This window comes from Pongo abelii, chromosome 2 (assembly GCF_028885655.2).
Source record: "Pongo abelii isolate AG06213 chromosome 2, NHGRI_mPonAbe1-v2.0_pri, whole genome shotgun sequence".
NCBI classification, from domain to species: Eukaryota; Metazoa; Chordata; class Mammalia; order Primates; family Hominidae; genus Pongo; species Pongo abelii.
This window is the reverse complement of record NC_085928.1, coordinates 71,992,319-72,019,602: the sequence shown is the minus strand read 5'-3', so window position 1 is coordinate 72,019,602 and position 27,284 is coordinate 71,992,319. Positions and strand designations below refer to the sequence as shown.

The window sequence follows — 27,284 nt, the reverse complement described above, 5'->3', positions numbered from 1 at the left end:
TCGTGACAGACCCGCCTCGGCCTCCCAAAGTGCTGGGATTACAGGCGTGAGCCACCGCACCCGGCCCATCAGTGACTTTTCTATTTCCCCCACCAGTTCTTGACCGTTCTCTTGATTAGTACATAATCAAGATGGAATATCTGCAAGTGCAAGTTTCCTCTCGTCTATCTTCATCAACATTTTTTTTCTGATAGGAAACAACTTGCATATATACAGAAATTTAGCTTGATTTAATATTACCAATGCTGAATATTCTCATCCAGGCATGTGAGATGCCCATGAAACTTTCCAAAATTATTTTATATGCTTCTGTGTTTTTTCTGTAGTTTTTATAAGTTTATGTTTTTATTTTTAACTTTTATAATTTCAACTTTTGTTTTAGATTCAGGGGGTATACGTACAGGTTTGTTACATGGAGATATATGCAAGATGCTGTGGTTTGGGATACAAATGATCCCATCACCTAGGTAGTGAGCATAGCACCCAATAGGTAGTTTTTCAGCCCTTGCCCTGCTCCCCCTCTACCCCCTGTAGTAGTCCCCGGTGTCTATTGTTACCATCTTTATGTTCATGAAACATATTTCTTAAAATGTGGTGCTGCTGATCTGGGAGCACACTTGGAGAATCTGGTCAGTACCACAGTTCATCAATTCTGCCCCAGCTTTAGCTGGTTAGATGCCTGTTAGGCTGGACCGTACTTTACTATTTCTTCTGCCCCCAACTCTGTGCTTAGCATGTCATATGATCTCATTGAGTTGAACAAAAAATCAATAAATCTGAAAGTGCTTTGAAAAGGTTAAAAAGATTTACGGATATAAAATGCCATTAGTAAGGTAATGGGATTTGCAAAATTTGGGGGTCAGGTAGAGACAGTTTTGTTTCCCGGGCATTTTGTCATGAGCTCTAGATGAAATGCCTCCTGTGAATTTAAATATATTGTGATTAACTAAAGGGTTGCCGTAAATTTTTCTGTTGTCATGGCATATCAAGGAAGTTGATGGATAAAAGGACATACTAATGAGAGTCTAAGTGAAAATATGAAATGAAATCTATGGTCTCTAAGCGAGTTTTTTTCAAGGACACTGGGAAGGCATCTATTCCTATCATTGCTGATTATCAGGACCACTAAGCTTTTTTAGGAGGTAGATGAACTTGTACAGATCCTGCCTTTTTGACCATATCTATGTAAATATTGGGAAGAAAAGTGATGAGAGACCACTTCGGATGTGTAAAAAGTGAGAAAATACGTATCTTGATTCTTAAAATGAGACCCTTCATGTAATAAAGTATAAAGTTATGTTTGATAAGTCTGGCTGAAAAGGATGACGCATGATTCCACGCATGCTAAGCATACCTTCATTTAAACAGACTCGGAATGTCCCCAGAGGGCTCCCTCCACCAGCCAGCGGAAAATAAATAAAATAAACAGTCACATCCCAAATAGGAGTTATATGTATGTCTTCAATCCCGCCTTAGCAATAATAGCATTTGGCTCAAAGGATTACACTAGAATCTCTCAGCATCTCAGCTATACAGGGAGGAAATCAAGGTAGAAACTCAATACCTGAGCATAAAGCAACTGGAAGTTTAAAGAAAAAGCACACCATGAAGACTGGTCACTGCGAACTCTTATAATCCCATATAAGCAAGAAACTATTCCATTTGAATAGCCCCTTTATAAAAAAGAGCAAAACTCTTTTTCTATTACTTTACTTTTTAATGCATCACTTCTATCATGTGAAAATGTTTGGCAGCTCTAACTAAACTCAAGAGTTCTGGAAGAAGATAATACTAGTAATAATAATTTAGGTTATAAAAGGCAGTAACATTGCATTTGAAATGTATATCTTCACACTAAAAAGAAAATAAGTTTTCTAACCTTAATTTTGCACATAAAATATCTGTCTATGGTTAAATGTTCCTCAAAACCTTTTCCAAATTGTTAAAGAAGTCATCATGCTATAACTTGAGCTATTTAATCTCGTTTATTTTCTCTTTATGTGGCAGCCACTAGCTGTTCCTACTTTCTCATTACCAGACCTTTCACAATTATTGCCAGAAAGCGTATCCATTTCACTGCTCTGTTGTAATTTTGCTACTTCTTCCTTTATTATACTGCTTGATCTCATTCTTGTTCTTGTGGAATTCAGATTGTTAATCTGTATCTTTTAGGTAGCCTGTTAACCTACAGATGACATTTTTCTCTCAACTCCATCTATAATTCAATGCCTATGCATTTAGGTCCCCAAATGCCATCTCTTGCTCACTAAAAATCCTATACTTGTCACTTCTACAATAATTTAATCCCAAAGTAGCCTAATTAATGGACTTTCTATATTTTCTCACATATTTTTCAGAAGCCAAGTCTCAAATTATAAGTTCCTGGCATGAAAAGATATTAAAAACCTAACGTTAACTGAATTTAAAAAGTCCATAAGCCATTAAAGAATTATGGAACGTGTTATCTTATTTTTATGAAAAGAAAAGAAAGGAATACATGCATAGAAACAACACTAAAGAAATATATCCGCCAGGCGCGGTGGCTCAAACCTGGATTCCCAGCACTTTGGGAGGCAGAGGCAGGCGGATCACCTGAGGTCAGGAGTTCAAGACCAGCCTGGCCATCATGGGGAAACCCCGTCTCTACTAAAAATATAAAAATTAGCCAGTCATAGTGGCACACACCTGTTGTCCTAGCTACTCAGGAGGCTGAGACAGGAGAATCACTTGAACCCTGGGAGGCAGAGGTTGCAATGAGCCAAGATAATGCCACTACACTCTCACCTGGATGACAGCAAGACTCTGCCTTAAAAAAAAAAAAAAAAAAAAAATCAATTCATTCACTGATTATCTCTTAGAAGTGAGATTTTAGAGAATTTTCAATTTTCATATACCTTATTGCTATACTTTTTCTCTACTTGTCAGTGTACACTAGTTTTATTATCAGAAGAAAAGAAAAAAGACTTTTTTTCTATTGAAACAAAAAGAAAATGTCTGTTTTAATGAAAGTAAATCCATGTAACATATATAATATGTCGTATGTATTTAATGGTTGTAAACATTTAGCACAGATCATGTGTAAGACATAAGAGTAACAGAATAGAAGAAAATGAAAGATAGGATTCAAAACTTAAGGTGCTTGGGATTAATCTAGAAAATGCAATAAATCATTCAAAATGACATTAAACCCTACCTGTTTGTTTATTTTAAAAAATCAGAGTTTTTTATATTCAGTATCAGGAACTCTTCTTGGCATGGAGACATCTTGTGGACCCCATCAAAGCCCAGCATATTTTGCAGCTAACATTCTAGTGGAAGACAAAAACTGCCAACAAATGAGCAAGTTATCCAGCAATGATAAGTATAATGGAGGAACATGATGAAGAGTAAGAGGAGAAAGGGTGACAGAGAAGTGATATATGAGTTAGAGCATTCGTGGGAGGATTCTCCAAGTAGGTGAGATTTTTGCAGAGGGGTATGTGACGTGAGAGAACAGCCAGGTGGCGCTGTTAGGGAAGAGCAGAGGAAGACACCAGTGCAAAGGCCCTGAGGCAGAACACATGAGTGGCATTCAAAGTACCTCAAGAACCCGTGTGGCTGCAGGACAGACACAAATCAAGACGTGATGTGGTGGGAAATGATGTCAGAGACATGAAGTGAAGTGGGAGACAAATCATATAAGGCCTTATGGGCCAAAGGAAGAATTTTGAATCTTATAACAATTATTACTAGAATTTATAGGAAGGTTTAGGGAAACAGGATGAAATGAAATCTTATTATAAAAGAATCATTATTCTGGCTCTCCTGCAAAGAATATTGTTGGAGAATAAGATGTAAGAAAGGTAACCTGTTTGTTGAGAGATGATGGTTTAGGTCAGTGTTTGGCAAACTATGGCCCATGACCCAAATCTCACTCATTGCCTGGGAGCTTAGAATGATTTTTAACATTTTTTAATGGTTCCCCTATAAATGGTTATAGAAGTACCTACATAATATTTTTGATGTAGCCTCTTGGCTGGCAAAGCTTAAACTGTTTACCTATCTAACTTTTAAAGAAAAAGTCTGTCAACCTCTGGCCTTGGCAATGATGTTAGGCCTTGGCAATGATGTTAGGCCTTTGGCCCCTGCTGTTTAATCATTTATTATTCCTCCATGCAAATTTTTATTCTGGAGAAGAAAGAGAGAGAAGTGATCATCGCCAGTCGGAATGAAGGACAAAACATGAAGAAGAGACATACAGTTGGATTCAGGATGTATTTTAAAGGCCAAGTGACAAGATTTGCTTAGGGATCAGACACAGTGTGTGAAAAAGAGAAGTCAAAAATGACTCCAGGAGTTTTTATCTGAGCAACTAAGTGGATGATGGTGCCCATTACTGAACTGGTGATGAATGGGAAGGAAAAAGTTGGGCCAGGGTAGGGGGAAATGAACTTATGTTGTTTTGGACATGTTAATTTCAGGATTCCTAATAGGCTTCCAAATAGAGATGTCTAACGAATGTCCAAAATGTGGTGTAAATAACAAGTAATAAAGAATTTCAGAAGATGGCCATGGGTTGAGGCACTGGTATAGGGTGAGGTTTTCATATGAATAATACTAGTAATCATAACAAAGATGATAATAATAATTAATTATCATAATAATGTCCCAATTTATTTTAAGCACTGTGTGAGGTAGCTGTCAGACACCAGCAAGCACCCAGCAGACCTCCACCACAAGGAGCATAACTGAGGAAGGGCCTCAGCTGCCTCGCTCTGCAATCTATTACCCTCTTTGCACTAGGGCCTGGTCTCCCATGGACAACTCCCAGTAGAGGTGAGAGCGTGGCAGGGATTCCAAGGCAAGAAGGACTCCTCTGATGGTTGATTATTGATCCAGGACTCCCATTCAGCCTTGCTGAAACTCCTTTATATTGCATGGCAGTTCAGGACACTTACACCCAATCTTCCTTTCCTCCTCGCTTTCCTTGGAGTCAGACTTGCTTCCTGATGGCTCTGCTCTTCTAGACTTCCCTAAGTCCCTTCCATTGTCCTTCACAGGGACATTTCCCCTAGGTACACTCTTACAAGTTTAATCCCATTTTCATAGCCACTTCAGATACCCAAATGAAACACAGCAGCTGAACTACAAGGTCTCACTAAATCCCACTTAAGGCCATTAAAGCATCTCTCTAAAAATAGGTGTTTTGTTATTCCTACATCACAGATCAGGAAACTAAGGATTGGAAAGGTTAAGTGGTTATCATAATTTTCAGCCTTTATTTAACAAGTTATTATTAAATGCCTACTATTTTCAAAATCAGGTGATAGGACTGAATCAAGACTTAAACATGTGGCTTTCTAACTCTAAAGTGTATGTGTCAACCAATACGTTGCAGTAGTGGTTCTCAACTGGAGGCGATTTTTTCAGAGGCTATTTACTTAATAATGTCTGGAGACAATGCTGAATGTTGTAAGGGGATGGAGCGTGCTACTGGCATCTACTGGGTAGAGGCCCAGGATGCTGCTAAACATCCTGCAATGCACAACAAAGCCCCAACAACCAGGGAGTATCCAGCATCAAATATCAGTAGTGCAGAGGCCAGGAAACACTGCATTACAGCAGTAGAATTTCACTGAGCTAGAAAAGGAGGCAGATTCCCAGATATAAATGAGTAACAGAAGAATCTGGACCGTCAGGTATAAAAGTAAAAATAAATAAATATGGTCTCCAAGGGAGAGGAAGGGAAGATTCAGATATCCCTAAATAAGAAAGGAGTCAAAATCATTGCAATACATACTTATTAAATGCCTACTGTGAAAAAAAAAAAATATGAAAGGCCAAGGAGAACGGAAATCAGGAAAAAGAGCTGGTTTGGGCTAATGTTACAAAAAACTGACTTTTTCTGAACAAATACAACTTCAGTATTACCTAAAAAATTGAAAACAGAAATAAAAGGCATGCATGTATGCAATATACACAGACACACGTGCACATGTACACGCATATATTGTGTGTGCTTAGTTATATTCCAGGCATCTATGCTGAGCAGTTTTGCCACATATATGTTATTTCTGCCCTCACTTTAAATGTCAGAAAACTGAGGCTTAGATCTAGAAAGTAGTTGAATTCCAGTAGAACCTAGAGCCAGAACCCAGAACCCTGTGCTCTAAAGCTCTATTCTAGAATGCCTGCGAGCAATGGAAATAAGTGAATTGTTTAGTAAAAACATTATTCAAATTTTAAGAGAGTTGATACTAATAATTTGGTACACAATCCTAGGAAGCTTTTGAATGTGAATGAGAGTTGAATGAACACGAACAAACAGAAAGCTCCCAGCACTTTTACTTCTTTTGGCAGGTATGTGTGTTGTATTGTGTGTATATATATTACATATAAATAATAATATGCTATGATTTGAGACATGGTGCAAAGTATGGGAAAACTAACATTGTGCCAACACAATTTACTTTGTTGTGACCCAAAGAGATTTTGTACCACATGGGGAATACAGATAGACAATTATTCTCATTTCCATTTGCAGATATCAATTGGTTAACAACAAGTTCACGTTTAGTCTATTGCTTTTGCAGATAGATGAATTTTATTGATTGAATCGATGCTTAAAGTTTTCATGAACATCACTTTCTACAGAAAATAGTTTCCCTAGAGGGTTCTAAAACGATACTTTTTAGAACAATAAACAATGGCTTTGTCATTTCTTGTAGTAGTGTTTATACAGTATTTCCACTGGAGAGTGAATGTCATAGTCATCAATACAAAAATTTGCAAGAAGTTTCCTAGATAACTCATAAACCTTTTGACAAACATCAGTATCAAGTCAAGAGAGAAATATTCCGGTCATTTCTTTTTAGGTATGTTTCTTTATTGTATTAGATACTTAATTCTCTTGCATGAATTTTTTTGGATAGTACACAATAGGATTCCCATACACATCCCTAGAAGATATATTGCTTAGGACCATGAAATTTAGATGTTTGTTATAATTTTTTTCAGATTACATTTTTTGTTCCAGAGAAGTAAAGGGAAGAAATGAAGACCAGCAGGTTGCATACAAGACAGAAAAGATCTGATGAAAATTCTATTATGGACTATTTATTTAGAAACAGATTGGCTGGATAATGCTAATACTAATCACCGTGGCTAAAATTTATTAAACACTCTCTCTGCTACGCATTTCAACGTACACCCCTAAGAGGCTGGTACTAAATTTTCCATTTTAAAGATACAGAAAAAGATTCATGATAAGGTTAAGTAACCTCTTCAGCTAGTAAGTGGCAGAGCTAGGTGACAAACCCAGGTGCTCTTATTCCAGATAAGAAGATCTGGACCAAAAGAATTGGAAATAAGTCTGTCCTTTGTCTACTGCAACTCTTATTGAATATCATATGGGGATGATAAGTTAATAAACAAGTAGGCAAAATTATACTTATGTTGTGAACTATGTGGAATTAAGGATTCGGTAGACTGGACTGTCGCTTATATGATTAGAAATTTGGGGGGACAATTAAGTTTACTCCCTTGAGACTAAGGATCTTCCATTATAAAACAGAATGGACTAGATTATGTAATCTCTAAAGTACTTTGTCACTAGCTCAAAAATACTCCAAAGGACTCTGGAGGCCAAGGTAGGAGGATTACTTGAGGCCAGGAGTTGGAAACCGTGTCTCTAAAAACGTTAGCTGGGCATGGTGGCTTGTGCATGTAGTCCCAGATTATGTAAACTCCAAAATTCTTTCTTGCTAGCTCAGAAGTATTTTAAAGGACTCAGGAGGCTGAGGCAGAAGGATTGCCTGAGCCCAGGGTTCAAGGCTTCAGTGAGCTATGATTGCGCCACTGCACTCCAGTCTAGGCATCAGAGCAAGGCCCTGTCTCTGGAAAAAAGCAAAAAACAAACAAACGAACAAAACACGCTACGGCAAAATGTCTTAGTGTTCAATCATTCTTTACACCTGCTTTATTTATTTTTAATTTTTATTTTTTGTGGGTACATAGTAAGTGTTTATGTTTATGGGGTATATGGGATATTTCAATAAAGGCATACAACGTGTAATAATCACATCAGGGTAAATGGAGTATCCATCACCTCAAGCATTTATCCTTTGTGTTACAAACAATCCAGTCATACTCTTGTAGTTATTTTTAAACGTACAATTACATTATTCTATATGCCTGTTTAAGATGCATTCTGAATGCATAGAACTAAAGTCATTCTTTGATACAGCAGTGTGAAATAGGAACTATAAAGAATTGCTCTTATAGATGGAATGTGCTTCTGTGTTCTCTGTTTAGAAGCACAGGAATAAAAATTTGGAATCTCTTCTGTTTGGATCTCACATGGTAGACCAAATGCCAGAAGGATAAATTAAATATTACTTAGTAGGGGGCAAGGACAATATAGATAATTTGTTGTAGTAAAACAGTCTTTACTTCTCTTTCATGAAGTGGGCAAAGAGATGAGTGTCACAGAACATGAATGGGGACAGCTACAGCAAAAGGTCAGATTTATCCTGTGAGAAAATCTTCCATGTGTTGGGCACCAGTGGAGCCACATTTTTATAAATGGAACCACGCGAATTTAAAATAGAGAGCGACTTAAATATATCAAAATACTCTCACTTTATATATAACATTTGAATAAAAAAAACTCTCAAGCAAAAATATAGTTAGAATTTTGTAATTTGAAAACTGGTGAGTCAAGTCCACTGGAAGCTAGCTGGCTTTTCCCTTCACATGGTGAACCCACTTTAGCTGGTCAAAAGAAATAACCAACAAAATTATGGAGTTGGCAAAAAGATCAGTAGTTTTGGGGAGGGTTTTGGGGAGGAGGGATAAATAGGTGGAGCAATGAGGATTTTTAGGGTAATGAAACTACTCTGTATAATACTACAGCAGTGAATTTATGTCATTATACATTTGTCCAAACTCATAGAATGTACAATGCCAAGGGTGAACCCTAATATAAACTATGGACTCTGGTGATAATGATGTTATCAACGTAGGTTTATTAATTATAACAAAGGCACCACTATGGGCAGGGGGGTGTTGATAGTGGGGGAGAGTATGCAAGTATAGTGGCAGAGGATATATGGGAAATCTCTATACCTTTATCTCAATTTTACTCTGAACCTAAAATTGCTCTAAAAAATAAAGTCTTAAAAAATACCCATCTTGCTGCCCCATGATTGGTTCTGATTTGTTTGACATTGTCCCGACCACATCCCCCTTTCATAAAGTAACAGTCTTATGTCTCATTTAATCACAACAGGAGCCTCTGACCATGTCTAGGCATTCTCCTCTAAATATAACATGACATTGTTTCCATGTAACAGTAAAAATATTAGAGTCTGTAAAGAAAAATGTATTTGAACTTATATATGATGTCATGAAGTTTATGTGTGTAGATATTAACAGGCAGAACTGTTTCTTTTGAGTCTTCAGTAAGACCTCATTTAGCTTTCAAATAAGTACCTCAAAAGCCAAAAATCTTACAGATGAAAAATGAGCTATGATGTGGATTATTTTTTAGACATCATGGTGAAGAAGCATGTTCATGATCACATAAAAGTGTTGGTAAGAAAAAAAATTCTGTAACAAAATTATTATATAGTTCAATCTATCAGAAACTATTCTTTGAAGGATGTCATTTATCAAAGTACAGATGCTGCTCTAGAAACTACATTGGCCTTTAAACATCACTAATTAGAAAGGAAGTAGAGCTTCAATTTGCAATTTTTTAAATCTTCAATACTACTGACATCGAAAAAATCATCCAGAATGCTCATAAAAATTGCTTTCCATGTTTCTTATAACTAAAAAGATTTTTTCTGAAATGAATTAATCCTCATTCCCTGACACATTTGCCAGCATTCTGAGATGAAAAGAAAAAAACATTATTATGCACCCTTCCTGAGGGAGCAGTAGAGGCAGGAGCTGAGTCCAAAATTATTCATTTCTGCTTCAAATCTTTCTTGAAATCTTTTCCGTGGCTGTGATGTGCAAGAAATAGCCGGAGAATTTTTATCTCCACCCCCTCAAGTAACACAAATCATCTGCTCCCCCTTTTACAAACATGAAAGAGGAAAACTGTCCATGATGATTTGCAGAGAGTGGGTGTGTGTGAGATCTGCTATTTCCATGGCTGGTTCAGAAGCTGATGTCACGATTACTTCCTACACAGCAATATGGGAAACCACATTAGCAGCAGGAATCCCAGTTGGCAGAATTGCCAATTGTACCTGATAAATAGACAGTTATTTGGAGGAGGAATCCTCTGGACACCTTAGAAAAGTCAGTCAACGTTTCATTTAGAAATTAGAAGCTCCTAGAATGGGATGATGTATTTCAAAATCTTTAAGAAGTACAGTGTGGTACAATAATAAATGATGATTTTTATAATGTTTGTCATCACCATTATTACATTACTATAGCTGTATGCAAGTCTTTCAATAGACACATAAATGTTTGTCCGAAAGCAAGGGTTTTGGTGATCAGGAATGAAACTTAATATAAAAACTAAATTAAATTAAACTTTTTAGAAATTGCCTTGAGAAAACCTGGGGTGGGAAATAAGGACTTGAAACTAGACTGGAAGATAATCTTGGATTCCGAGGGGACCCAAGATGATTGGGAGCATGACTTTGGCAGGAAGTCATTTTAACATTATGGCACTGAGACATAAATGCCCACCTGAAATAGCTGGTAATATGGGGACTGAAGTATTCATGTTAGTGTGACAGCAGCAGGGTCACTGGATTGAACAACTCCAGGGGGCACCATTCATCCATTCCTTTATTCCAGGAAGTGTTATGGAATACAAGGTATTACACAGAAGCAGCAATTTGGAAAGACCATCTTGAGAGATTCTTTATAAAAACAGAACCCTGGTCTATAAGGTACATATTGAGATCAGCGTCACTCTGTCCATGCTCTCATCCCACTTCTGTGTAGATGTCTTCTCCCGTTTTCTATTGTGTTAAGACATCAGAATGTGATCTTCCAAGGTGCTAATCTCTCTCCACCCCTGCAGAGGCTTATTGTTTCTTCTGAGAAAGTTGGCTGGTTATCCTGATGCAGCCAATTGATCTGTTGTAATAATAAATGCCCGCTAAATTCAATTGCCAGGTTATTATTTATGGGTTTCAGTTTCTGCTCCATGGTTCTCTTGGAGGTCTAGGACTGAGCAAGACCTGAACTTGGTAGTTACCCATGTTCCAAAGATAGTGTCTTTCAAACTTTGTCTTGACTGAACATTCCTTTGGTCAAAGAAATACTTACAGAGATGCCCAGTAAATGAAATAGAGAAGCTATGAATGCTGACTTTGGGAGCCTTTCCTCCTCATTGTCAATACCCACCTGTTGACTTCACTTGTTCCACAGCAGCCACTGCGGGAATTCCATTAACTGTCTAGAACTCTTCCATAGCCAGTGCTAATAACACTACTTAAATAAAATCTGTTTCATTGTCTTTAACTGAATTTCTTGGGGTCTGTTATCAACATTATTTGGAAATGTTCCCTTCTCCACTCTAGAAATGAGCTGTGTTTCTAACTGATAATTTAAAACTAGCATTCCATCAACTTATAAATTAAATAAATTATTAAAAAAATAAAATTAGCACTGCAATATTTATCTGTACCTGCAGAACTGTATTATTCAGGATCCTTTGGTTGCAAAAAACCCAACTCATTCTGACCTAAAGGGGCTCTATTGGCTTAGAGGTAGCTGTATATTGAAAGGCTTAGAGGTAGCCCTGGATTCAAGCACAGCTTGCCTTCAGAGGGAAGAGAATATGCAAAATTTCTATCTCTCTTTCTCATTCTTTTCCTGTTATTCACCTCAATTTATCTGATATTGGCTTTATTTATGGGCAGGCTTTCTTCACATGATAGTCCCTAAGAAGTCTTTCCTGTGATTTTCTTTCCAAGTAACACCTACAGAATTTTTGGAACTGTGATTCATTTGACCAGTTGTTTTTTAATTAATAGACTTTATTTTTTAGAGCCCTTTTAGGTTTATCAAAAAATTGAGCAGTGAATACTGACAGTTCCCAAAGATTCTCAACCCCTCCATACACAGTTTTCCCTATTAACATCTTGCATTGATGTGGTACATTTATTACAACTGATGAACCAGTATTGATACAGTATTATAAACTAAAGTCCATAGTTTATATTAGAGTTCACCTTCTGTGTTGTAGAGTTTGTAAGTGTTTTGACAAATATGTAATGTCATTTATTCACCATTACAGTATCGTACAGAATACTGTTCTAAAATTTCTGTTCTCCACCTATTCAGCATTTCCTCCCTCCTGCCAAACTCCTGGCCACTAGTGATATTTTTACTGTCTCTTGAGTTTTCCTTTTTCCTGAATGTCATATAGTTGGAATCATACAATGTGTCATCTTCACAGATTGGCTTCTTTCACCTAGCAATATGTACTTAAAGTTCCTTTCCGTGTGGCTTGAGGGCTTGCTCACTTGTTTTTATCACCGGGTATTATTCTGTTGCATGGATATACCACAGTTTGTTTTTTCATTCACCTATCGAAGGATATCCTGAATGCTTCCGAGTTTGGGCAATTATGAATAAGTCACTGGAAATGCTTGTGTGCAGGTTTGTGTGGACATAAGTTTTCAAATCATTTGGAGAAGTACCAACAAGAGTAATTGCTGGATCATATGGTAATACTATGTTTAGCTTCTTAAGGATCTGCAAGACTGTCTCCAAAAATGGCCATACCTTTTTTCATTTCTATCTAAATGAATGAGTTGCTGTTACTCCACATCCTGGCCAGCATTTGTCCTTTTCAGTGTTTGGGATTGTACCGTTCTAATAAGTATGTAGTGGTATCTCATTGTTGTTTTCATTTGCAATACCCTAATGAGACTGGACTAGTTTCAGTTGGTGTCCATTCTTGAATCACGCTCTGTAGTCTAGGGGATGGAATATAGCGATCAGTCAGGTATGCATCTTGGGCTTTTTATTTAAGCCCAGGCAACAAGGATAGTTTGTGATTTACAGATAACAAATTCACAACTGAAAAGTGATTCACAGTTAAGAAAGACAAGTGGATGCCATACTGATAATACATCAGCAATTCTCAAAATAGATACATAAACAAAACCTTCTGACAAAATGTAACATTAGAGTGTTCATATTTATATCATTCTCAGGTGAAAAACACATGATGTCTTTCAAGGGTCAAGGAAAGAGGTGGTGTACATATGAAGTGTGGAAGTTGTAACAAGTGGCAGTGGGAAGGCTGGGTTCAATTTCAACAATTTTTTAAAAAGTAGAATAAAATACATTTGTTTTCAATATTAATTCTTCATTGTACATATTGATTCATGAGTATGTATAACTTCTTTCTGTATAAAACATATCACACAGTGTAAATGAAATAAACAATCCACTAGAGGTCTTTTACAATTTAAATTAAGCTATTATTCAATGTAATTACTAGTCTGAACGTTTTGAAGTTTTTCAAAATAAGAACTGTGGAGGTTGTTTATTCTACAAGATAGTTCATTGCACAATTATGAATAATCAGCAAAACTCTGTGAGTTGATGATCATAGGGTATGTTTTAGTTGAGAACATATTTTTGGCAATAAATACACAATGCCTATTAATTAAATCAAAGAGATATTTTATATATGTTGATTCAATAAATGTTCTTTTGAAAAGAATATGTTGGCCAAGTAATAGGTAGCCACTCTAAACGCAATTGGTGAATTTGAATCTTACAGGAGGAAAGAAGATATGGGTTAAATGTTCGTAAATATTGGCACAAATTAGTGATGTTACTTGGGGAGAGAAGAAGAGAGTTGGCGTAAACATTTCACAGTTTTATAATGGTATTTGTCCAATGATTGATTTAATCTTGTGATTGATCATTAGCAAAAGTGTAAACCATATGGCAACTGACATTTATAAATGTGCTTTTATCAGTCAGTTTTATCCATTGAGAACAGCAATTTAAAGATTCAACACTTTGTAAGTATATTAACACAGTATTCTGGAGAATTTATTGAGTAATAGTGTTGGAAAGATTCTGTGTAGAATCTTTATAGAATCATGAAAGAATAGTATTGGAAAAGAATTTAAACTGGTGATAGACTATATTTACTTCATTCAAAAACCTGTGTTTATTTTATCCAAAGTTCTGATAATGTCAGAAGTTAGTGATTTCTGGAAATGCACTGGAAATAAATACAATAAAATGAGAAAAATTTACTTCATTCTTAGAGGATATGAATTTTAAATACCATGTGAAAAAATAGACCTGACCTAAATCAAATGGCCACAAAGTGAATGGGTTTGCTAAAGAGAGGAAAATCCTAAATATTTATACAAATTTCATCAATCTCTGCCTTTGTTTTCTAATTTCTATACATTATTATATATAGAAATTTTTCTAATGTATTACATTTATAGAATTTTAGAAAGTAACTGATGTAGCTATCAATCCCACTAAAACTAGCAATAGTAGCTATAGGTTTAATCAGTCGGCCTTTGTGTTTAAAATGAGACAAATTATTTTTGCCACCATAACAGCAAATATAAGACAAAGTACAACATTCTCTGATTATAAATTGGAGAACTTGGTTAGAAGTTCATCCCTGCTTATCAGTTGACTTAGGATATCATTTAACTATGATTTAAGTTATCATTTAACTGTCAACCTTTAATAATGTTATGACAAAGTGCATTTTCACTTTGATAACAATTGCTATTGTCATAATCATCTTCATCATCATCCACATTTTATTTCCATGATACTTTAAAGTAGTCAAGTGTTACACTGCCCAAGAGAAGTATATCAAACACGGTGCATATTTTGGTCAAAAATTGTTTTGAGGTCTGAATTTACAGAAGGAGAAATAAGAGAAGAATCTGGATTGAAATAAATCATTTTATAGATGTAATCTATTAAACACGCATTAATATACCAGAATAGTCATTTGGATCACTACGTTTTCTGGCAGATAGAGCACTTGAATGAAGGTATAAAAGTATGACTTAGTCATTAATTAATTTCCCAAAACCTACTTAATCCTTCTGGGACTTGTCTCAGCTATAGCACTAAGAGAACAAAGTCAAACTTAAGTCAAAGTGAGGTACTTAGCTTATGTAGCTACTGTCTTTCAAAATATCTTTGAACAGTCTTAGTGGAATGTCACTTCACATTTTTCTGACATCTTTAACACTATTTCGGTTACCAAAACAGTTGCCAACTCTCTAACCAACTCTTTCCACCCTACCTTGGGTTATGTAGCTTCCTGGCTTTTCATTCTTCGTCTAGAATAAGATCAGAATTTTTTCCCGGGTGACTTATTTTAGAGGATTCCAGCTGTGGAAACAAACAAACACATATGAAAAGATGTAGCAGATTTCATCTGAATATTCTTTTAGAATTTTGCCAATCATAAATGTTTCGAGAAAAGAGTGCTCTTAAAACTCTCCATTAGTATTTGCCCAAATTTGTTTATTCAATTCTGTCCAGAAAGAAGGGAGTTGGTTATTTTAAGTGCAAATATAGGACTCAATATTTCATTTATTCAGAAGGGGGCACACTTGTGCTTTTAATAGCAGATGTATTCAGATTTGCTGGTATACAAAATTTATACATAAACTTGCCACAGATGACAGAACTACTTCTCATTACCATGGTTTTTTAAAAGGCTTAATACTTCTTAAATAAGAAGAGTGACAGAATTCAATATGCAGGTTTCTTTTTAAAGAAGGTTTTTTTTTTTTTAAAAGTTCCAGAGTCCTTTTAGGTTAAAAACTTTGCAATTTGTTCTGATAATTTTTCAATGTGATTGAAAGACGTCTATGATCGTGGAAGTAACATGTTTTTGACAGCTTCTAATACATTTTAGTTTGACCTCTGACTTTCGGCAATTTGATAGCCTTAAAAATATTTTCTCTATTGGTTTTCATTAATAACGTGACATCATTTGTATGCCAGGATAACACTGACCCATTTGGAGGATAAAGACTTATGCAGTAAGGTATCTTTCTACCAGTGGACTTAATTGTTCTTAGCCATAATTGTTTTTCCCAGGGACACAAGATCGTCTTGGCATGTTTGGCTAAGGAATTTACTCTAAAACCTTTGAAAATCATAGCCAACTTCCACTACTTTGGCCTCAGTACTATTATGCTCTAGACAATTCAAGTATTTGGTCAAAAATGATAAAACTCAAACAATTTAAAATATACAGTAATAGCTGTGATAAATACAGAGGATACGAGAAGATAGAATACATATACAATTAAAATTTGCTTTGAGGTATTGTTAAAAACTTATATGGGTTGTAACTTGTCTGACAATATATATGACAATGCGGGATATCTTTACTATATAAAGCACTCTTACAAATGATGACGAATATTTAAGATAATTCAGTAGAAATATGCGAAGATAAAAGATGGTCATTTGACAATTTCCAATATGGATGAATGGGAAATTATCATTATACTATAATCAGTGTATACAGGAAGAGAGACCTAGTCTATACGGTTGATATAGTTCATATTTTTGTCCCTGTTCAAAACTCATGTAGAATTGTAATTCCCAATTTTGGAGGTGGAGCTTGGTGGGAGGTGGTTGGATCATAGGGGCGGATTTCTCATGAAGAGTTTAGCACCATCCACTTGGTGATGTTCTCATGATGATTAGTTCTCATAAGATCTGTGTGTTTAAAAGTGTGTGGCACTGCCCCCACCACTCTCTCTCACTCTGGCTCCCATTCTCATCATGTGATGAGCCTGCTCCCCATTTGCATTCTGCCATGATTAGAAGCCTCCTGAGGTCTCCCCAGAAGCAGATGCTGCTATGCTTCCTATACATCCTGCAAAACTGCGAGCCAATTAAGCTTCTTTACTTATAATTTACCCAGTGTCTCATAGTTTCTTTAGAGAAATGCAAGGAAGGCCTCATACATACTTTCAGTCTTCTGCCCTCACAAACTTTTCAAGAGAGCAATCTTGATACAGATGTTAATTGATATTTCATTTTCAGATGATAATCATGCAATATGTATCACTGATTTCAATATACTCCTTGACTAACCATTCAACATCTTTCTTAAGGAAATGATCTGAGAAAGAGATAACTGTACAAAGATGTTTATTGTCATGATGCTTAAAGTAGTGAGCAGTTGGTAACCACATAAGCATCAAGGAAAACTAATTAGTTAAATGTGTTGTGGTACTTCATAACTATTTAAATGAGTACTTCTTAACTATTAATACCACAAAGAGAGTCTACACCTATTGATTTTTTAAGTCTAAATATGTTGGTAAATTGAAAAAGTAGGTTAACAGGGAGATTATGGAGTAATTCCAATTTTATGAGAGAACCATCATTCTACCCTCTGTGTCTATGAGATAAATTATTTAGCTTGCACATATAAATGAGAACATGAAATATTTGTCTCTCTTTTCCTTTCTTATTTCACTTAACATAATGTCCTCCAGTTCTACCCATGTTACTGTAAATGACAGGATTTTATTCTTTACAGCTGAATAATATTCCAATAGGCCACATTTTCTTTATCCATTCATCCACTGATGAACACTCAGGTTGATTCCATATCTTCACTATTGTGACTAGTGCTGCAATGAACATGGGAGTGCTGATATTTCTTGGATATACTGATTTTTCTTTCTTTTTGGTATATATCTCCTTTATTTGGGACATATGATAATTTTATTTTTAGTTTTTTGAGAAACCTCTATACTATTTTCCATAGTGGCTGTACTAAGTTACATTCCCACCAACAGTGTACAAGCATTCTCCTTTCTCTGCATCCTTACTGGAATCCATTATTTTTTGTCTTTTTGATAAAAGACGTTTTGACTGGAGTGAGATGATATCTCATTGTGGTTTTGAATTGCAGTTTTTAGATGATTATTGATGATGGCAATTTGTATGTCTTCCTTTGAGAAATGTCTATGGAGATCTTTAGCCCATTTTTAAATCAGATTTTTTCGTTGACTTTTTTTTTCTACTGAGTTGTTTGAATTTCTTATATATTCTGGCTATTAACCCCTTGTCAGTTGAATAGTTTGCAAATATTTTCTCCCACTCTGTAGGTTGTCTCCTTGCTTTGCTATGTGCTGACTAGCTTTTGTTGCATTATATTGGCCAAGCAAGTCACAAAACTCGTCTAAATACAACAGTCACAGTGGCTCATGCCTGTTATCCCAGCACTTTGGGAGGCCAAGGCAGGTGGATCACCTGAGGTCAGGAGTTGGAGACCAGCCTGGCCAACATGGTGAAACCTCGCCTCTACTAAAAATACAAAAAAATTAGCCAGGCATGGGGGTGGGTGCCTATAATCCCGGCTTCTCTGGAGGCTGAGGCAGGAGAATCGCTTGAACCCGGGAGGCGGAGGATGTAGTGAGCCGAGATCACACCACTGCACTCCAGCAAAAAGAGTGAGACTCTGTCTCAAAAACAAAACAAAAGACAGTCAACAAACGGATCTCACCTCTTGATGGAAGAAACTGCAATGTTACATTGCAGAGGGCAAAGGAAGGGGTAAAGAATAGGGGTCATTTTTGTAGCCTGCTCCTCTAGTAAAAAGCTAAATTCTGAGAAAACAGACTAAATATAGAAACTCAAATTGTAAATTCAAGACAGAAAAAAAGGTTTACTAAATCATGAGTGAGTATCAAAAAAAGACTAAGGTTTTCAAGTTCTTGAAGCATACATGGGAGATTCCTATCTGAGGTCCTTCATTTTCTAACTACAGAAACTTAAATAATGCATCCATATGAATAAAAATATCTTGTGTCCTTTCAAATGTGGGTAATACCTATGATTCCCTTCTTTGTTGTTGTGAGAATAAAGTAGGATTACTTTTTTAAAAGTTCTTTACAGAGGCTTCACATTGCAGATGCTTCATGAGTGTCTAGAATAATTCACTAACTTTATTATGATTAACCCTGCTGTAGTTATTAGTGAATCACACTGGACAAACTAATGAACTAGAAAATAGAATCAAAGAATCAATACAGTGGAAATAAGACTGAAGTTGAAGATAACTGGCCGGGATCATGGATTCTAGGTCTGTGCAACCTTAGGCAAGTCACAGTATTTCTCTGGACCTGTGTCGTTTCTAAGAAAATGATGCTTCTTCTTAAAGCTGAAATGTCATTCTGCTCTAGGAAAATTACAACCAAGAATGTTCCTTTCTCGTTTTCATTTTCCAAATTGTATTTCTGCTTGCAAAACAATATTGCATTCTTGTATCAGAGAGTTTTAGGGCAAACAAAGATGATCAAGTGAATATTTGAATGTTTGGGAAAGGAGTGGACCAGAGTGAAGAGTCCCAAAATTATCACCCAGTTGTTAAGTAGCTGAGAAGGACTCCACACATTATTAATATTTCTGGTTATCAGGCCTGTCTGAAGTTATTCCAAATAATTTTTGTTTTCAGTTACAGCGATGTGTGACTAATTGTTAGTACGCGTTCTTAATGAGCATATATCAAATTTAAAAATAAAATATTACTTAAAAATACTACAAATAAAATCACACAACTTTGAAGTTGAGTTCTGTTAAGTAACTGAATGTGTGAATTACATAAGAATATGATATATAACCTAATGTACTAATGCATCTTCTAGTATCTATCCTACACTGCTCTGGTTAGCACCAGTGGCCCCAAATGACAAGAAAGTGTCATGACATCAAACAATAGGGCAGAATTCCACCAAAGAATACTGAACACTTTTATTAGGAAAATAGGAAAAGGAAGAAAAATAGGAAATAGTGGCAGTTTCTTTGGACAAAATCTGAGTAAAAATTATTGCCCTCAGGGTAGAAATTTTCTTAAATTGGGAAATCATACCTCGAGCTGAGAGCTTGGGATATTTGTTCACAAACCTATTAACTTCTCTATAGCTTCCCATTAAACATCACAAGTAGTTTATTCCCATATCTTCTGGGCCAGTGGGCCAAATTTTGCCTTGAATTTCTCATTCCTATATTTTCTTTGGCTGTTTTACTGATCTTCATGAACTTTCTTTCTTTTTTTTTTTTGAGATGGAGTCTCACTCTGTCACCAATGCTGGAGTGCAGTGGTGCAATCTCAGCTCACCGCAACCTCCATCTCCCAGGTTGAAGTGATTCTCTTGCCTCAGCCTTGCAAGTAGCTGGGATTATAGGTGCATGCCACGGTGCTCAGCTAATTTTTGTATTTTTAGTAGAGACACCTTGAAACTATAAGTGAAGAGGTCACCTCAAAATATACAGAGTCAAATACAGGCTTCTGAGGAGGTAAATGTGTTTTAAATAAGGAAATCGCCATATAACTTCTAAAATGTCATTCATTCAGAAGGTAAATCAACATGAAAATAGACCTTAAGCAAGACTCTTTTTCATGTCTATTTAAATAAGAATGCTATTGAATTTGTGGTGCTAATAAAATAGTTTAAAATTTATAGCATTATTTTCTGTTTCCAAATAAGTGAAAATTTTTTTAATATTATTTAGTATGGTTTATACTGAGTTAGCTCTGAGGATGCTAACACTCTCTAATACTTTTCCCCCAAATGTTGATATGTTTGTATTTATTCTATATTAAACATTCAAATAGTATTTTAAAACGATATCCACAGTGTCATCCAAAAACCTACAACATAATTTTTTAGTCTTCATTATAATTTCAATTATGTGGAAGTTAAACATATGTGACTGTAACACTTTTTTTAGATTGTGGTTTACAAAAAAAAAAAATCATTCTGTTGTTGAATAATTCAATAGGTTTATATTGGCAAAATCCATGTTCTGGTCACTTGGGTCCAGCCCCCATTAAGCCTGTAGTCCAATGGAAAAAGAGTTCAGTAAATTCTTAAAACTGAAAACTTAACATGCAGTATAATAGTTCTATGCTGGGTCAACATAGCGTATTACAATTGCATATTGCAGAATCCTTTTATTTGAACTTACAGGTTCAGAGAGTTTCCAGGGAAGGTAACATGGAAGGTAATATCTGACAAATCAGTAAAAATCAGCCAAAGACATGGAACAGAATGCTTCATCTCAGTGAGCATTATATACAAATGTATAGAGGCAATAAAAGAGTTGGCATTCTTTAAAGCAGTAAGAGTTCAATGAAACTAGAAGTTAGAATTCCTGAAAAGATGAAATGGAGATTGGGAATAATAAGTCTGGAGTGGTAAGCTGGGGTTGCATCATGGAAGTTCCTTTCTATCAAGTTAAAGAATTTGACCTTTCTCCTAAGACGACTGGAATTCTACAGAAATGTTTTAAATAAGAAAGCAGCCTGGTTCACATTTCAGAAAAATCATTTCATTACGAATAAAGGATCATAGACAAATGAGAGTTGCAAAGACAGAGGCTGAGAAACTCATTTGGAGCCAGCTATAGTGGTTCCAGGTGAGAGATGCTATTGGCCTCAACTAGAATACCTCTAAGTGGGAATGGAGACAAGTAGCTGGAATCATCATACTTTTAGAAGATTAAATTGAGAGGGCTTCAGATTGGTTGTAAAGGAGAGTTAGAATCAAGGGCTAAGGAAGCTAACTAGATTTGTGAGATCTGTAACAGTGGTGACTGATTCCTCAACTGAACTAGGAAACAACGAAATCGGCAAGGGAAAGTAATGAAATCGTTTGGTGGCATAGTAAGATTTTCTTTCTGTAAGACTTCAAGTGAGATGGCTAGCAGAAATTTGTACCTACGGATTATGAACAAAGTCCTTTTCAGGAACAAGATCTGAGCTAGAGATATAAACTTTGAGATTGTCAGCAAGCAGATGGTAATTAAACATATGGGAGTAGACAATATTACTCGGGGATGATATATAAAGAAACGATTCTCAAACTTTGGGGTCAGATTAATTACCAGGAAACCTAATGAAATTCAAAATCCTGGGCACCAACTCCAGCATGTCTCATTGAGTTGGTGTAGAATGTAGTTCCCAAACCTGTCTTGTTGAAAAGTGGGGCCCCACCCAATGGTTCTGATGGAGATGACATTCTGACCCCACTCTGAAGTATAATGAGAAGAGGATCTTGTTTAGTGTCCTGAGTAGTATCAGAACATAAGCAATGGACAAAGAAAGAAGAACCCAGAAAGAAGACTGTAAATAAGCAACTGGAGGTATTGAAGGAAAACCAGGAGAATAAAACATTGCAAATTCTATAAGAAAATAGTGGGTACAAGAGTGGTGAACAGGGTCAAAGTGTTGGGAGATAAAGTAAAGATAAAAGCTAAAAACACCCACTGGATGTAACAAAAAGGAGGTCATCACAAAGTTGGCAGGAACAATTTTGGTAGAATTATGTGGGCTGAAGCCAGATTGCAGTGGGCTGAGGGTTGAATATGAGATGAGGATAAAGAGACAAGAAGCAGAGGCAAAATGTTATAAAAGAAGTTCGGACTAGAAGGGCAGGAAGTTGCTGCAGCAGAATGTGGACTGAAGGGTGAGATGTTTTTAGGAGGGAAACAACTTGAGTGAATGTGGTATCTCATACCTGATGTGCTGCATCCCTAATTTCATTTTAAAGTTTTTTTAAACAGATTCATTGAAGTATAATCTACATATTATAAAATTCATCTTTTTAGAGTATACAGTTCAATTTTTTTTTTTTTTTTTTTTTTTTTGAGATGGAGTCTCACTGTGTCACCCAGGCTGGAGTGCAGTGGTGCGATCTCGGCTCACTCCAACCTCCGCCTCCTGAGTTCAAGCAATTCTCCTGCCTCAGCCTCCCAAGTAGCTGGGATTACAGGCTACTTGTATTTTTAGTACAGACGGAGTTTCACCATATTGGCCAGGCTGGTCTCAAACTCCTGACCTTGTGATCCACCCACCTCAACCTCCCAAAGTGCTGGGATTACAGTGCTGTGCCCGGCAATTCAATGGTTTTTAATAAAATTACAGAGTTTACAAGCATCACCACAATCTAGTATTAAAACATTTCATTGCTCCATATTCCATATACCCGTTTACTGTTAATCCACATTCTTACACTCTGCCCCAGGTAAATACACATGCATTGTGGGTCTCTACAGATTTACCTATTCTAGACACTTCATAGAAGCCATACAACATGTGGGTTCTTTTGTGTCTGGGTTCTTTTGTGTCAGAGTTCTTTTGCTTAGTATATTGTTGGAGAGGTTCCCTCCTGTTGTAACATGTATCAGTGGTTTATTCCTTTTTTATTGCTGCATTGTATTCCATTTTATGGATAGAGCATATTTTGTGTATCCATTCATCAGCTGATGGACATCTGGATAACGTCCCCTTTTTGACCATTATTCGTGAATGATAGTGCTATGAATATTCACATGAAAATCTTTATGTAAGCATAGGTTTTCATTGCTCCAGGATAGTTATCTAGGAGTCTGATTGCTGGGTTGTATGTTAAGTTTGGGTTGAACTTTCTAAGAAATAGTCCAACGTCTTTCTAACGTGGCTGCAATATTTTACATTCACACTCTTTCATCCCTGCCCTAATAAGCACATATTCACTTACTTTTATACCTGCATTCATTGAAAAAAAAAAAAAAAGAACTGTGCTCTCTTGGATAGTGGGGAGCAAACTAAGGTGCTGCTTTGGGTTCTGTGCATTATGGTTAGGCCAAAAATGATAGAAATATGAATTAGCATCAGCCTGCCCCCTAGTGGTGGTCCAGACTGCTGTGCAGTCAACCTAAATCCATGGGGCCAAACTTCTAAGCGATCTACTCTTTCCTTCACACACTCTTGTCACTCTACCTCCATCTTTTCTGGCAAAGACTAAACAGTGGACAACGAGTTTAAGTATGCTCAAACAAATTTAGAAAGTGTATAGTGAGGTGCAGTGGTTCACAAGTATCAACCCGTCTACTAGTCATGTCTACCAGAGATATGGACAACTACTCTCATGTGTTTAAGGATCAGCTGCTGGGGGACTTGAGCAGAGTTACTGAACTTCATGTAAGCTCAATTGTTTCTTTATCTCTACAATGAGGATTATGATAACACCAGGCTTAGTTATACTGCAATGATTCAATGAAATTTCATATGTAAAGCACATAACATAGTTAAACCTAGAGGTGGCATTCAAGAAAAAGTAAGTATTCATATTTTATGATAATAAAAGTGGTCACGAGTGTAGTCAAATGCTACAATGACATTCTATTCATAAAATTATTTTTTATCTGTTCTCATTTACTTATATCCTATGTTTATGCTCTCTATTTAAAATTAAAATGTCTTTGAATTTAGAACTACAGTTGACTGTATTTATTTGACAGTCTACAGTGTACTGTAGAAAATTTATTTGATATTGATAAGAATCACAAAAGTAACAATACTATCCTTCATTATTTTATAGTAACAATATATCAAGACATTTGCTAAAATCTTCCTGTATGTAAAATTTAATGCAGAAAACATTTTTATAAGGTAGGTTAAGATCTCAGTCTGTGTTGGAGAAAATATTTCAGCCACATCTTTCTCGCTGCACCCATTTTCACTACCTGTTGTGCTGCCACTGCCAATGGAAATGACAATATCAATTACAGCTGGTTGATAATTGAGAAGTATAGAGACTAGAAAAGTGCGTGTGATGTGGCTCAGATCTGGATTCTCATGATCTTTTGTTGCTCTTTTGTCAAAGAGAAAAAGTAAGACCAGAAATGACCTGAGTTTGATGATTACTGCAGTTTGCAATTCAGCAATTCAAGATAGTTGCACTCTCCTTCCCAATCCACCCTAACACCTGCTTCCTTTTCCCCATTAATAGCTAAAGTTTTCTCCCCGAAATAGCGAAAGATTCATTGGAAATTTTATCCATGTAAAGTAAGTACATAGGCCTTCCTTTGTTGTTTTCTTAACAATGCTGCAGACTATATTTGTTAAGAATTTATTCTCTGACGGCAGTTGTTAAGTTATTCATTTTAATGGGTGTTTTACAACTTTAAAAGGAAAATTGTTTCCAGGGAAGAGAGCATGCCTCCAATACAGAAATCAGGTATTTAGGGGGAAGAACAATCTAATAAAACACTTTGGACAGCCCATGATAGTGTTCAGACACACAGTTCTAGAAGAGAAATAAGAAAGCATTTCTTTGGCCAAATGTGATCTGAACCATCCTGGTTTTTGCCTCACATGCTGTGAGAGACATTTATTCTCTTCACTATTCAATTATTTTGCCGGTGAGATGTGGGAATTAAAGTAGCGGCAATCATGATAACATGTGTGTTAAGCATCAAAATACTTTGCACTGAGCAGACAGAGTTACCAATTGTATTTTCAACTTGGGTTTACATATGGAAAATATTGTTATTATTTCCTTCAATGTCATCAGTTTTTAATGGCTCCTATTCCACCCAATTTTTAAGCTGTAAATATAGTCTAGTATTTGAAAAGAAAATCTAAGTAGTTCTAATGCCAGAAGCTGGAACTAGTTTGTTTGCCAGCAAAATTCGTCTTTATTTTACATGTATTTAGATGCTTGATTATATGTCCCCAAATCCAGTCATAATTTAGCCCAGAATTTTAGACTAACAGAACCCAAGTGTAGATACATTTGTTTGTCTCATGCAGTCTAAAAAAAAAAATCTGTGAGCAAGCCTTTAAATATCAAGAGATTCCACAATCTTTATTTGGGCTTCTCTTCATGAATAAAAGATTTTAAAATGCTTTCTTATCCCTGAGTAGGACACCGGACAGATAATGCATACTTACACTCTACTATTTGATATTTGTCCAAGACCTCCCAAACACCTTTGATTTTTGCTTAATATTACTCAATATTTAATCTACTGAAATATTTTAGTCCGTCTATTTTTTTCCCCTGTAGAAAATTGAGTCTAAATTTAAAGCGGCCTTTCTAATGCAATCTGAGCCAAAAGGTATAATTCACTTTAAAGTAATTTGGGGGCAAGCTTAGAAGTATGTAGGCAGTAGGGCAAACATTTATTTAATTTCCCATACTACTATAGAAACGATAATAACTAACAAACATTAAATACTTATTCTATGTCAGGTGCTGAGGTTTATATACATTATCTCGTGTAATTCTCACAACAGGCCATAAAGTAGGTGCTAAATGCTATTACTAGTTTAACAGCAATAACAAAAAAACTCTAAACCTCAGAGCAGGTATGTGCATTGCCTAAGGTAAGGTAAGGGACTGAGCTAGGACTATCTTCTCTCTAAAACTCACTTCCTCACCACTCACTCTCTTACTCTGTCTTACCTTGACGTTACATTCTAAAGTATTTTTTAAAATATATTTAGGTCTGCAACACGCATGTTATTCCAGCACTTTAGGAGGCCGAGGTAGGCGGATCACTTGAGGCCAGGATTTCGAGACCAGCCTGGCCAACATGGCGAAACCCCATCTCTACTAGAAATGCAAAAATTGGCCAGGCGTGGTGGTGCATGCCTGTAATCTACTCAGGAGGCTGAGGCAGGAGAATCACTTGAACCCAGGAGGCAGAGGATACATGAGCTGCGATCACAACACTGCTCTTCAGCCTGGGTGACAGAAGGAGACACTGTTTACAAATAAATAAATAAATAAATAAATGTTTATTTTAAATATAAGTAATTAAAAACATAAAGCTACATAAAAATGCATATTTATATAAATAAATATTCATCTTCATACTTAATAAAATGCTCAAGGAACTCTCTGCTCTTCATCACACCTTTTGGTCACATAGGGTCCTCTTTTTATGAATGGTCCATCAAAGAGGTCAGTGTTAGGTAGCATTCTTTCCCAGTATTTTCCTTTTTTTTTTTTTTGCTATTGTAAATGAATTATGTATGCACCCTGAAGTAATTAGCAAAGACGTTGTTGTTCAGCTGAATTTTAAACTAATTAATCTGACCTAATTCCTGTCAAAAATAATTAGGATAAAATATTTCTTCCCTGAGAAACTCTTTGAAGCTGAGAAGCTAAAGCACAGTACCTCCTGTGTATGTACTGCTCTAAAATTGAGAGGGCCATTTATTTAACAGTTTTAGAAGAAATGCTAAAATGCTACCTTGTGAATTGCCACCTAGGCATCATCTCCTCCCCCTCGGTTTCTATATTCAAATAAAGAAGTTGAACTAACAATGGGACTGTAACATGAGTGTTCTCAATGAGCCCTTCACACCACGTGATTTACAATTGAAACATCAAAACTGGTTAATTTCTCCTCTTCCAAAAGGCTTCCTGCTGAATATGTGTGCCCATTTCTCAGCCCATTCACTTTTTTTTTTTTTTTTTTTTTTTTTTGAGACAGAGTCTTGCTCTTGT

The 27,284-nt window shown here is 36.0% G+C and overlaps 1 long non-coding RNA gene across 2 annotated transcripts in view; it reads right to left on the bottom strand.

Annotated features, from left to right (window-relative positions):
- LOC100938262 (uncharacterized) overlaps positions 1-27,284 on the bottom strand; it is an 87,042-nt gene that overhangs the window by 57,355 nt on the left and 2,403 nt on the right. For both annotated transcript variants that reach the window (XR_008523704.2, XR_008523703.2), the window contains exon 2: positions 15,266-15,354. This is a non-coding gene — a long non-coding RNA (uncharacterized LOC100938262). The remainder of the gene's footprint in view (positions 1-15,265; positions 15,355-27,284) is intronic.